The sequence below is a fragment of the Anser anser genome (assembly GCF_964211835.1).
Source record: "Anser anser genome assembly, chromosome: 3".
Lineage (NCBI taxonomy): Eukaryota > Metazoa > Chordata > Aves > Anseriformes > Anatidae > Anser > Anser anser.
Genome location: NC_139722.1, coordinates 32,010,944 through 32,024,288, shown reverse-complemented (window position 1 = coordinate 32,024,288; position 13,345 = coordinate 32,010,944). Strand labels below are relative to the sequence as shown.

The 13,345-nt window shown below is 48.0% G+C and overlaps 1 protein-coding gene and 1 long non-coding RNA gene across 6 annotated transcripts in view; one reads left to right on the top strand and one right to left on the bottom strand.

Annotated features, from left to right (window-relative positions):
- Positions 1 to 13,345, bottom strand: part of LOC310898088 — a 19,588-nt gene extending 6,243 nt beyond the window's left edge. The window contains exons 1-5 of one of the 3 annotated variants that reach the window (XR_014582949.1): positions 12,604 to 13,345; positions 5,946 to 6,687; positions 5,448 to 5,519; positions 3,417 to 3,493; positions 70 to 836 (exon numbers count right to left, since the gene is read on the bottom strand). This is a non-coding gene — a long non-coding RNA (uncharacterized lncRNA). Of the gene's footprint in view, positions 1 to 69; positions 3,494 to 5,447; positions 6,688 to 12,603 lie in introns of all 3 variants that reach the window. The other 2 variants (XR_014582947.1, XR_014582948.1) reach the window with 2 other exon arrangements.
- LOC310898087 (uncharacterized protein) overlaps positions 11,652 to 13,345 on the top strand; it is a 45,235-nt gene continuing 43,541 nt past the window's right edge. For 2 of the 3 annotated variants that reach the window (XR_014582945.1, XM_083832505.1), the window contains exon 1: positions 11,652 to 11,772. The gene's annotated coding sequence lies outside the window, so the exon portion shown is untranslated. Of the gene's footprint in view, positions 11,830 to 13,345 lie in introns of all 3 variants that reach the window. The other variant, XR_014582946.1, reaches the window with a different exon arrangement.

Here is a 13,345-nt window from a genome sequence, read left to right as displayed (position 1 = left end):
GCTCTCCAAATATCTACAACAGTGTAAGAACATTGCCAATTGCTACAACCCGATAAATCTCAGAAATACCTGAGCCTGGTTAGATGCAGACCAGAATCTTTGTTCTGTCGTTCTGAACTCCAGGTATCTCATTTGCAGCTAAAAAAGCCCCCTGCTTGCTCTTTTGGAGTGTACTTGAAGTTTGGCAGCCTTACAAAAACTGTACTGGTGTTTAAAACACGTCAAGTTATCTAACAGCATTCTCCACCCTTCTTTGTTACTTGATGCAGTAGCACGATGTCATTTGTCAGAGAGCCAAAACTGGAGACATGCTGAATATGTGAGTACCAAGGAAGTGGTTTCCTTAGCAATAACAGGCATGTGAAAGTCAAAACTTCCTTTCCTCCTCATGTGACCTTTTTCAAAGCAATTCAGATAGGGGACAATAGAAGCGAATTCCAGGCACCCACAGTGTTCCTGCATTGCCAGACAATGATTTGCCAAACAGCCGAGTTATCTTTACCTTTTTATTGAGGTAAAATTATGTTTTTCTTGAGCTGTTCTCCACTAGGCATTTTGTGTGTTCGTGTGTACTATGCAGTTTTTTTCCTGAAATGAAAATTGCCTAAAGCCATAGAAACAAATATATAGAAAATTGCTTGGCAATTTTCTTGCCAATGTGGACCGAAAAGTTTGTTATGCATAAAATCCCAAATCCTTTCTCTTGAGAGGAAATGATGGCCTAAAAACTCTTACCAGTTGGTTTTAAGAGCTGGAACTCCCTGGATGCAGTACCAAGCACTGACGATACTTCCCCCCTTTTCTGCATGGTGAAAAACGCCATTCCTTACGACAATCTGCAGAAAGAGAGAGAGGGAGTTGATTTATGAAGGCAGACAAAAGGGAGATGGCATTCACCTCGCCCATCCTGCACGCGAGCGTGGTATCAGTCCCCTGTTGCTATTCTTATCCTGCGTGGCGCAGACGTTCCTCGTCCCTAGGGACAGCAGCGATAGCCAGAAGTACCAACACAGAGCCCTCTGCCCAAAAATTCTCAAGTATTTTCTAAAAGCAGCTACTAAATTTAAACCTGGCTTCTCTAGTGAGGTAGGGAACTATTAGCCCTGTTTTTCCAGCTAAGGGACAACGCAGCAGATAGTTGTCAAAGCGGCAGAGAAAGCTCCTGTTGGAGCTGGAAATAGAAGCTCAGCATCTTGTAACTTGTGAGAGACAGGCCTGGATCCCCAGAAGTCAAGGAAGGCTTGGGTGTTAGAGTCCTCCTGGCTTCGCTGTGCCCAGCTGCCCGCTACCTGTCCTGGTCCCGCACCGCCGCAGCCTGCGTGCACATCCCTGGCAACTGGCAGAGAAGGGATCCTCCGATCCTCAGGGACCACTGATTTCATGTGTGTTTGTTTTTCCCTCGATTTCAGGATTTAGTCTTCAACTCCAGAAGTTTTATTTTTTATTTTTAGAAATGAGCTATAAAATATGGATAGCTGGGTTTGGAGCCGGTCCTGCCAGGCAGGAGAAGCAATCCGACAGAGCCAGTTCAGCTGAAGATGTCTGCGAATCTGGGGCAGGGATGTGGCACAGATTTGGAGCCTCAATGTCTGGAAGAAAATAGGCAAGCCATCTGCTCCCACAGGGTCTGGCGCGTTGGTGCTTTGTGCCAGTTCCACCAAGGCAAAGCTTATTGTCTAGCCAAGCATTCATGTCCAGCAGAGTGTGTAAGTACCTGCGGTGAGGCGTCGCGTGAAATCCCAGGCCAGCCTTGGCAAAACGTCGTAGCAAGCACGTTCACGTTTAATGCCAGGAGCTACACAATCGCTGTGCGATACTCCTGTGGTTTCTGAGAGAGGGCTGTCGAGAGGATGCTTGAGAAAGGGTGCTGGTGCTCTGTCCTCAGGCGGGCAGGCTGCAGCAGCCTCTGGCACCGAGTCAGTGCCCGGCGGGGTGGCATTCACACTGACTTCTCATTACACCCTCAAAGCCAAAAGGCAGGCATGACCAGAAACAAGGAGAGGCAAATAAAAACCAGACAGAACTGTGTGGAACAATTGCAGTGAGTCTTTCTGGGTTCTAGATGTTAGCCCAGCACTGGAAATGAAGATCTGGAGGACCAGGGCTGTGCTTCCCACGGGAGGGCGAGCAGCCGTCAGGGCCTGCACCACACCGCGAGCCACACGGCGGCTGTCGGAGGCGGGGATCCTGTCAGCAGAAGGCTTGAAGAGTGACACAAAGGTGGAGGAGCAGCCCAGAAAACACTCTCCAGCAGAGGACGGGCAGCGAGGGGCTGCCCACAGGCCCCTCCAAGGGCAACTGCACCCGCAAGGATGAGGGGACCGGGCCGCAGGGCCCCAGCTCTCCCGGGCCAGGCTGGGGACAGGGCAGGTGCAGGCCAGCCAGGAGGCTACGAAGCCTGTGCCAACACCACTGTGCCACCACCATCGGTATGGTTTGGAGACACATCCAAACCTTAAAGGCTCGGGATCTGTAGCGGGCTGGCCACAAAGACCAAAGCAAGGAAGGGAAGGCTGGCCCGAAGGCAAGGTGCCGGGAGCCGAGAGGAAGGGCTGCGAGGGAGGCTGGCGGAGGTGGCACCGAGCCGCCTGCTTGGGGCTAACTGCTGCAGCTCAGGGATGGCCCTCCCATCGATAACTTTTAAATAATTTAATTTTTAAATAAATAAAGGGTTTAAAAATACAGCTTCGCTGCCCCGTAATTACCCAGAGTAGAGCAGACGGCAGGGCAGCTGTCAGGTGCCATGGCATGATGCACTATTTCCAGCGACTCCACAAAAGTGCTACAGGACGATATTCTCAGCTGCACCTTGCTAATTAATGGCATTTTTTCGTTCCCTTTTGCTTTGTACATGTTAAGGCAGGCTTTATTTCTCTTTGCGTGTCATTTAGCTTGATAAATATCGTTGAAAAATGACTTGACAAATGTTTAAGTGAAGATTATTTCTAAGTATGCGTTCCTTTGGGGGAAAAGCTGGCCAAATGTCTTCCAACCTGTTCTTTCATAGGACAGATAACACTCACAGGATATGCAAGCTCCTCCTGTGTAGTCCATTTTTTTTCCCCATCGTTCTTGCATGTTTCAGTTTTACAATCGTTCCCATGGGCCACAATATACCAAGATGTAAAGAAAATATACTCAGCATTATTTTGAAAAATAACAAGCTGTATCCTTTACAGGAAATTTGGGGTTGAGGCATACTGTACACGTTTTTGTCATGTTCTTTTTTCTCACTGAACAGGGGCATATTTCAACCACCAGAGCACTTGCTGATATGATTTAATTAATAAATCAGATTTCAGATTCTGTGGCAGCAGAGTCATTTTGACAGGGCTGCCTTTCAACATGCTATCCTGCTGCTGAAAGATCCGCCGGTGAATGCAACATTTGTCTCAGGCACTGAGGAGAGCACTGACCCGACACAAGCAGCACTGCCCGGCGCTCAGAGCTTGTCATCGTGAGTTGCTTCCACAGCCGCCCATTCACAACCTTGCTGAATAAACACAGGTATTAAATTATTCAGCTGATGGAAAAAAAAAAAAAAAAAAAAAGCATTTTGCATTCAAATCTGTGTACTATGAGGTTTCTAGGCTTCACTTTTTGAAGAGTGCATTTTAACAAAACTCTGGCACCTAGGAGATGAGCGTGCAAGCTGTGGCAGTACTGTGAGCCATAGAAATTACCTGGCTATTCCACACAACTGTGCGTTCTGCTTAGTGCACTTTTGAAACCTACTCTGAAATGACTATGAAAGTAATTATAATCAAGCAGGTTGCTCTGGATATGGACGAGCTGCTCCAGGTGAAATCCCAGCAAAAGGGACCCTCCAGTGGCCATGAATGAGGTTGGGATGCAGAGCCAAGGGTGGGAAGCGGAGATGCGGGTGGGATGTGGAGACGGGGCTGAGCAGAGGCACAGCATCGGTTGCACCCTTCCTCCCAGCACAGACACACAGCCTTGCCTCTTTACAGTGCATCTCCGGGTCCTTTAGTGCCTGAGAGCCAGCAGATACCTAGCAGGCTGACTAAAGTAAAAAGCGCCTAGGCAGGGAAGCAACAGAGTGCTCCAGAACTTTTCTAATGATTAACCTGAAAACACGCAATTGCCCATACAGTGTATTTTCTCTTGTGGACAGCTGAAGGACGCACAGAAATTCAGAATCTCTGCCGCTGCTACTACAGAGACCTGACAAACTGGTTCATTACCAGTTCTACAGGTGTAACGTGGATATGGATCTCGTATCTTTGGTTTCACTTGTTCTTGGTGTTGATCGCTCTGCGAGGCAGTTTTGTTCCTGTTTCTAGTTCAATCTTCCTTTGCTCCGATCCGTCCCGTGGGCAGTCTCTGTGAAGAACACCTGCCTTTCCTGAACCATTTTCCATCTGCAGATCTCCACAGACTTTACCAAAAGTGAAGAAATGGACGGAATGAGGCAGATTTGGGGCAGTAGGCAGGGGCAGATGGGTAGCACTGGGGCTAAATGGATCGTGGTCAAGGGGAACGGGTGGAAGAGGCATCATGTGAAACAGTGGGGCTGGTCCTGGAGTGATAACCAAGCTTCCTAAACCCTACGCAGCTGCCACAACCTCTGAAACCCACGAAGCAGACCCCCTTTTGTGCTGGTCCGCCTATGGAGAATAAGGTATTGCTATAAGCAAACACACTCTCCTTCAAGTAGCTGTGGTTTCTATGGGGAACCTACAGGTTTCAACCCCTCTGTGCCAGTATCACACAAGTATCACAGTGATGATTTGGGGTTTTTCTCCCCCAGTTTTTAAAGAGAATGACTTATAAAAGCTACATTGGAAGAAAGCCATAAAATCAAGTGCTCACATGTTATGAAATGTAAGAATTACAGTTGTGGTCTCTAATTCAACTCTTTTTTTTTTGTCACCACATGATACAATCTTTAATTACATTCCATCAGCTAAACTGTAAGAAAAATGTTACTGCCTACTTTTACTGGCAATTTACTGTAGAAAATAATATGCTAAACACGAATGACATGTTCAGCAATTTAATATTACGAAAGAAATAATGCAACAGATTATTGTGGTGTTACTTGTTCGCTCCTCGTACTGCATTTACTGTAAAAATGTTTTAGTGAACAGCATGGAAAGTCTGAAGCTCGGAAGCATCTTTTGGCAAAATAAGACATTTAGCCCATGAGAAAACAAACTCAGGAAAGGGCAAAAGCTGTGGACTCATTACTTTGCTGTCTTGTCCCCAACATTCAGCTAAAGAGGAGAAGCTTTATGAAACTTGTTTGATAAGTAAGTGTGAGCTGAGCAGCCTGCATTGCAAAACAATTATCAGTTTGTGCTGTTTGATGTTCGATGACACCTCCCCAACATATAGATGGCCCCGATCCTTAAGAGCTCATGCATGGCACATATGATAAAATTACACGGGTGAGGAAAGTGCATGGCAAAGAAAGGGCAACTTACCAGGCTGATCCTCCTGCTGCCATCAGTGGCACCCATTCCCCGGGCTGTCCCTGTACACAGCCCAAGTCTCAGCTGGGCAAAATTAAACACATTTATGACAGGCAAAAAATGAGTAAATCCCAGTTCCTGTGATACAGTATTTCATGTTCTCCCTTTTGTTTCAGCACCCACCTCTACTCCAAATTTTAATTATTTAGGAAATTATATTTTTAGTATTTTCTGGTCTATTCCTGGTAAAAAGTGCAAAGAGCTGTAGACTTTTACTCTTCTCTTATGATATTACACATGCAACTTTTTGCATTTAAATAAATATACAAGATCTCATAGCAGGAGAACTTCTGTCTGTATCTTCAGAGACGTTTACTAGCAATATTTTTAGTTAAAATCTAATTGTTTGCCTTTGAGTACTAGACTTTCTTGCTCTTTACTAATACTACATGGTATTAACTAAAATGTCCTGTTGCTTTTGGCAAGACAACTTAAGGGAGAAAGTCTCACCTGGCCTGCTGCTGGTCCTCTCAACCCCGCGATAACGCTCTTGGATTAGTAGCACAAGGTCGCGATCTCCTCTGGTACAAGAGTGGCCAAGCCAGGCCCTTTGTTCTTTAAACAACGATTCAAAGTCACGTTGCCCTTATTGTCGGCCTTCAGAACTAAAGATTTTCCTCATGCCTGGCTTCACTTTGACTTCATGGCTAAGGTTTCAGCTAACGATGCTATCAGACAATAGTGGAACACAATTGAAAACAACTACTGGAAAAGTCTTTACCCTGCTCCAGAGCTGCCAGGTTAGGAGAAAAGGAGAGTTTTAACACCTACTGTGAGGCAAACACAGCTACTGAAGCTACCAGGCCTGTATCTGTATATACATCTGCTCACTACTCACTAAGTTTTTTGTTGTTTCAAATAGGAATTGCAAATGGTTTGATAACCTGGCCTGAAAACATTCAGAGCTTCTGCATCTTTTGAGAATTGGCTATGATCTTTTATTTTTAGCTCTTTTAACTGCAGCATTTATTTGGAATTGAAAGCAATCTCTTAGTACATAACACACCAACTATACCAGAACATTTTTTTTCTTGTTGTTCTGTGTGAACTCAGCTCATATCAACATTCAGACACGTAAGTCACCAAACGTGTATCTAGAGGGAGTGCTGAATGCGTGCTGCAGTGCACCCTGTGGTCCCCAGTCATCCTAGTTAGGAGGCTGTCCGTCTGCTTTGCAAGCCTGGATCTGCTTCTTGGAGAAAAATAAAAGAAAAAAAGAGAAGGAAAATGTGTGAAAAGATGTCTGAGAAAACCTAATCACCCTGTACATAAACACTAAAATTTAAGTTGAGGAGGGAAGCAGAAAATTGCCATTTTACAATTTAACTTTCATTTGGAGCAAAGAGTGGTGGGATGTCCCTGCTGACATATCCTATTGGCATACTTCCTATGAAGGCCTAGAAAAAGAACAACTGTTTTCATAATGTTCTGTCCTCGAATGGGAAAATTTAATATTACCATCATTCCTGGATGCACCAGAGCATGGATCTCTCATTATCCAGAACAGAACGAATGGGAAGTGTGCACAGGACAAAACAAGTGTCAGCAGCTAGACAGCTGATGGATGACGGCTCCTGCTTATTTCATTCCTAACAGCCTCAATGTTTCTGTATTCTTTCCCTAATCTATGTCCGTTGCCCAGCTGTCCTTACCCCTCTGCAGTTTAGATCATTGACTTTTTGGGCTAGGGACAAGCTCTTGACAACCTGGTATCTGACGGAACAGAACCACAAATCAAAGAGCAGGGTGAGTCCATAGGAGCAGAAGTGAGCCCTACCTGTTAATTTTCCCCCCAAAATGTCCACTAGTTGAAAACACCGATGTAAAATTGAGCAGACCCTAAGTTTGGTTCCAGACGTGAAGAAGATCATTGCACTGCCCAGCCAAACTTTCCAGGGGGAGCAGGCATATGCCTCCACAGCCAGTACATCGTATCTAGCCATTTTTTTGGGAACTGTGGCCTTTTTTGTTAGCATATACTTCTTTTACAATGTTGGATGGAGTTAAACCGTGGTATTAATAATTACAGAGAGAGAGAAGAGACCACGGTATTAATAATTACAGAGAGAGAAGAGGGTAACTGGGGATATTATAGGCATCCCCTGAGGTGCTAACTAGAATCTTGTCGGATACATCAAGAGGAATATTTTTGTAGTTGAGACCTGAAGTTTAAAAATCACTTCTGAAGTGTAATAGTACCTTCTAAGTTACTTTAATTTTGCTTTGAACACCAGAGAGATGAAAATGCAAGACAACAACCCTGTTACTCTGATTATGTTTTATCTAAAGGCTATACGATGCGTAGTATACTGCTCCCTGATGGTAACTCATGGTGAGCATGATAAAATTGTGGAACTGGATATTTGCTGCTGTTTACCAGCTCAGCCACTTGAAAAAGCTGCCTGTCGTGCTTTCAAAGACACCCAGAACTGAGGACAACAGTGGAGGGCAAAGACCTAACCTCTCTCACCCAAACATTACATACTCATATTACATATCCTGCAGATGAGAAGACGTTGTTTAAATGGAGAAGAAAATGAAATTTGGAAGAGTGTTTTGGCTTTTTTTTTTTCTTTTTCTGAATTATTGTTTCCATCAGGAATGAAATGGCAGAACTGCCCAACCCTAGTCTGCTGCACTAAGCAGGTTCATTACGGATGTATCCGGCGGCCAACCCACGTCAGTTCCTCCCAGTCTAGACATCATCAGACTGAGAGATGGGAGCTGCACCGAAAGCTGGACTGGGCAGAAAATCGTTTTGTGTCGCTGAAGTGTGCTGCTTGGAGGAGCACCTAGCTGTGTGACTCTTTCAGCACACGCATTCACTTCTGGAGTAAGAGCAGTGGTGTAACACCAGTTTCCCCCACAAGCTCAGGCTATATAGGCCATGCTGCTCAGCAGCAGAGCATCGGGCAGAGCACGTAGCTTGGAGGGGTGTTTGCTTGCGACTGGAACAGCGAGAGAAGGGGCAGAGACGAGCAGTCACAGCTGCAAGAGAAGGGTGGAAAACACTGGCCTGAGGGAAACCTGAGGACACTTTCCGGTCGCAAACAGACTGGGAGAAAGCTGGGAATGGTGAATAAATATTGAAGCAGGTATACTCTTCTACAAGGAAGCAGAGCTCTGTCAGCGACATTCCCAACTCTACCCTTGGCTTTCTGATGGAAATAATCTGTGAGGCCACATTTCATGACTTTGGATCAAAAGGGGCAACATGATTATCACTGGTTTTACCCTTAATGTTGCAGTGTGTTTGTCCGGCATTAAAAATTACAATAAATGCCTGTGCTTTTTCTTCTTCCCAGCCTCCCACACTGCAGCTCTGCCGCAGATCAGCTGCCACGCAGGGCAGGTAACTCTTACTTCCAAATGTCGTGTTTAATCTCCTTCCCTTCTGTTCAGCTTCCCTTACAGTACAATAAACCCCCGACTTTATCCACCAGCCTGTGTGTATACATTAGGTCCACAACCTTGTTTGTATTTCTGGTGACCTCTGGGGAGAATATATCAACACTTCTTCATCTCACTTACAGCAATGAGAATGAGTAAAACACGGTTGTTATGTCTTTGAGCAATGGATTGGATGAGGAAGTTATCTTGGTAATTAAAAAAAAAAAAAAACCCACCCCCGAGGACTCTGAATGGCTTCTCTATTAATCACTACAAGGACACCATTGACTTACTGCGTTTGTGAGAAACATGCCCGTAACAAAGTAGACACTTTTCTTCCTAACTCAGAGGGCATGTCCTTTGGCAGATTGTAATAGCTTTCCCTCAGAGATATTGCAGCAATAAAATGTGACTGAAAACATCTAGTAAATATAACCCCGCACAACTTAAATACCTAATTGCATCTCATATGTTTACTGAGATGTTTTAAGTGTGAAACAGTAACGTTCGGCTCGTCCAAGGCCAGCGAGGTTGGGCTCACCTGGCCTTCTCATCGATCCAGCTGGGCGCTGAAGCCTGCGGAGAGCAGCAGTGCCCGTCCCTGCTCTGAGCCACAGCAGCGGTGAGATGAAATGCTAACATAAACCTCCTCCCCGGCGCGAGTGGCTTACGAAATGTTGTTCTCATGTTTGAAACAGTTTATGAGCAGGAACACGGCCAAATACCACTGCTCAGTCAGCAGCAGCTCATAAAGCCGCTGCAAGTCACCTGTGTGTCTGTTGTGACCGGTGGGCACCTCATTTTACCCTTGTATCGGGAAGCTGGGAATGGCTATTGCAGGAGGGACTACGCATGTGAGCAGAACCAATACTTTTGCTCTGCTCTGCTGCTGAGATTTGGCTGAATCCTTGTGTAACTATTCCACATATAAATGCTAGGTTTCATCCCGTCCAGTTTGAGCTGTGGGTTGGCGGGGTTAGGACCTAGGCTCTGTTCCTGGATTTGTGCCTAGCTCTGACAGAAATACAAGCCTTAAAAACAGTAATAATGCCTGAACTTCTGTGCTGAAAGGCCCAGGCATCAGGAAGGTAGCAAGTCTGCTCAACAAGTCATCTCTTAATTGAGAAACACAAACGTAGCCATACCAACAACAAAATCTAAGCTAAGGCTGTGTTTTGAGCCACACAGCAGAGGATGCTTGTCCCCATGTGTGTATGCAATAATACTCAGCTCTCTGGTGAAAAGGGTGAGAAGGAAGGACCTCCATGTCCTGCATGGGAGAAAAGGAGAAAATCCAAGTTCAGCCAAATCTATCTTCATGAATTCTAATTCTGATGACTCTCCCATGTCCCCCAGATGTAGCATACGGCATGTTGGCTGGTGTTAGCTGCTGTTATTCTTACTTTTATAGTATGAGACTCTTACTATGGCAATCTTCATCAGAGGGCAGGAGTCACATTAGATGTTCTTCAAAGGTGGGGGGAAAGCAGCACAGGCTGCCCACCAGTGCCCTCTCACAGCTGGTGGTCAAGCTCAGCAGGAAGCAATTGCAGCCCAGTGGTCTGCCACTGCTAGTCACTAAGGATTTAGAGCAAATATATTAGGAAAACATAATTAAACAAGTGGAAATAAGTGGAAAATGGGATAAAATGCAAGAAGAAACTGGCTGAAGGACAATGTCACAGAGGGAGTGTTCCCTCGCGGCAGGAAGCTCCAGAAGATCGGGCATTTGACAGACCTAAAGCTTAACATTTGCGTCCATGACCTTGGCACTGGATGTCAGAGCATACTGGTGAAATTTCCCAGTGACAGAGCTGGGAGGCATGGTCTGGAGAAAGGAGGATCAGGAGAGCCTAAAAAAATGTTTGTCTGAACTTGAAGACTGGAATAATTTGAAGTAAGTTCAATCTACAAGCAACAAGGTTATATGTTCTGAGGTTAAAGAACAAATATATCCAGTGCTTGGGTGTATAGTTATGACTTACTGGGCAGGAATGAGTGGGGTTTATTTGTGGATCACCAAATGAGCATGATACAGTCATGGGAAAGGCAACAAGACTGCACAGTTGTGGCTTTCATCTGATCAATTTCATCACTATTAGAGAGTGTCCAAAGGAGGGCTATGGAGATGGTGAAGGGTCTGGAGGGGAAGGTGTGTGAGGAGTGGCCGAGGTCCCTTGGTTTGTCCAGAGCAGGCTGAGAGGAAGCCTCATGGCGGCCGGCCGCTCCCTCACGGGGGGAATGGAGGGGCAGGCGCTGAGCTCTGCTCTCTGGGGACAGCAACAGGACCCGAGGGGACAGCATGGAGCTGGGACAGAGGAGGGTGAGTGAATTTGATGACTTTATTAGGAGCGGGGTGACACAATTTATTATTAGGAACCTGGTGACGCCGGGGACAACAGCGCATCGCTCACACCCGACCCCAGCTGTGTCGGGTCTGAGGGCTCCGCCGCTGCCTCCCCCTCAAGCAGCCGCGGGCGGGGAGGCGGGGCCGTCCCTCCCCATTGGCTCTCCCCGCGGGACTCTCTCCTCTCCCCGCCGCCTCATTGGCCGGGGCCGCCCCTTTCCCCCTGCGCTCATTGGCGGAGCGGCACGGAATCCCCTCCGGCTGAGCGGGGAGGGGGGGGGCGGTCACCTGCGGCCGGGGCGGGGGGGGAACAAAGAACATGGCGGGGGGAGGAGGAGCGCGGCCGGCCCGGCCCGGCCCGGCCCAGCTCGGGAGGGGGGGAGGCGGACAAAGCCCGGCCCGGCCCGGCCCGGCCCCCCCCCCCCGGCCCGGCCCCGCCCCCGCGGCCGGCAGCCGGCCCCCCGCGAGGCGGCGGGGAGCGGGGCGGCCGCACGGAGCCGCAAGTTTTGCCCGGAGTGGGAAAAGTTGGGCTCGGACGCGGTAAGGGGCGGCCGCGGGCACGGCGCCGGGCAGCGGCAGCGCGGCGAGGGGCTGCAGGTGCGGGCGCGGCGGGGGGCGGCCGCCGGCGGGGCGAGGGGTGCCGCGGGGCGACTTCGGGGCGTTTGCCTCCTGTTCCTTCCACCCCCCCGCCCCTTTCACCTTCCCCCCTTTTTCCCTTTTTAACCCCTTTTTTCCCCTTTTCTTCTTCCCCTCTTTTTCCCCTTTCCTTTTTTTCTCCCCTTTTTTCCCCTTTCCTTTTTTCTCCTCTTTTTTCCCCTTGTCTTCCCCTCTTTCTCCTTTTCTTCCTCTTCTTTTCCCCTTTTCTTCCCCCCCCTTCTCACCTTTTCTTTTTCCCCTTTCCCCCCTTTTTTCTCCCCCTTTTCCCCCCTTTCCCCCTCTTTTCTTTTTTAACCCCTTTTCTTTTTCCCTTTTTCCCCCCTTTTCATTTTTCCCCTTTTTTTCCCTTTTCCTTTTTCCCCTCCCTTTTCCGCCCCCCCTTTTTCCCCTATTCCTCCCCCTCACTTTTTTCCCTTCTCCCCTTTTTTCCCCCTTTTTTTCCTCTTTTCCTTTTCCTCCCCCTCTTTTTTTCCTTCCCCCCCTTCACCCCCTTTTTTCTTTTTTTTTTCTTTTTTTCTTTTTTCCTTTTTTCCCCAAAAAACTTGCTTTTTCTCCCCCCAAACCGTCCAGCAGCAGGCTGGCCGGGGGCTCCCGCTGCCTCCCCCCACGAGCAGGAGCCGTGCGGTGCCGTGCCGTGCCGGGCTTCCCCTGCCCCGTGCCGCGGCGGAGCTCCCCCCGGAGCCCCCCCCTGCTGGCCCGAGCATCGCTGCGTACCCCCCCGGCCGAGCTTTACATCCGGGCAGCTCCGTCGCGTCTCCGAAAGCCTCTTCTGCTGCTCACGTAGCGAGCGGCCGGACCTCCAGCCTCCCCACGCTCCTCTCGCCCCGCTTTGGGGAGAGGGGCGAGGAGCACCCCCAGCTAAGGCAGCAGCTGAGAGGCGGCCCGGCGGCCCCAGGAACCCAAATAACCCTTATTTCCTATAAAAAAAAAAAAAAAAAGATTAATTAGTTGTCATCCCTGCCTCTGCCCGTGCGAGCACCGGGCGTGCGGAGCCGCACACGGGTTTTGGCGGGCGCCGCGGCGCGCTGCCCGACCTTAAGAAGAATATCTCTTTAAAATGTGTTGACATTTAATTGACCTTTGAAAGTTCATTCTGTTAATCATCCTCAAAGCAGCTAACGCTATGGTTGACTGATCTGGTGTTCTTACGCTCGGCCGTGCTCGGCATATAAATTCTGCGGCATAATTGCTACTTATTGAGCAAGAGTTTCTTTTCTTCTCCCGAAAATGAAAAAAAAAAGTTTTCCTTCGCCTCTGGCTGGATACTACTTGCAGAGTTTTGAATCAAAATGCTTTCCTGTCATTAGTTGTTGTGAAGGGTGGGGCCTGTAGTTAGACAAGAAATTCCATGACTGAAACGCTGTTTTTCTCCTTCCTGAGGCCTCAAATAGGGCAAGGTAACCTTGAAGGTTACTTCTGTGCCTACTGCGAATCAAAACACAATGGCTCGCTCTTC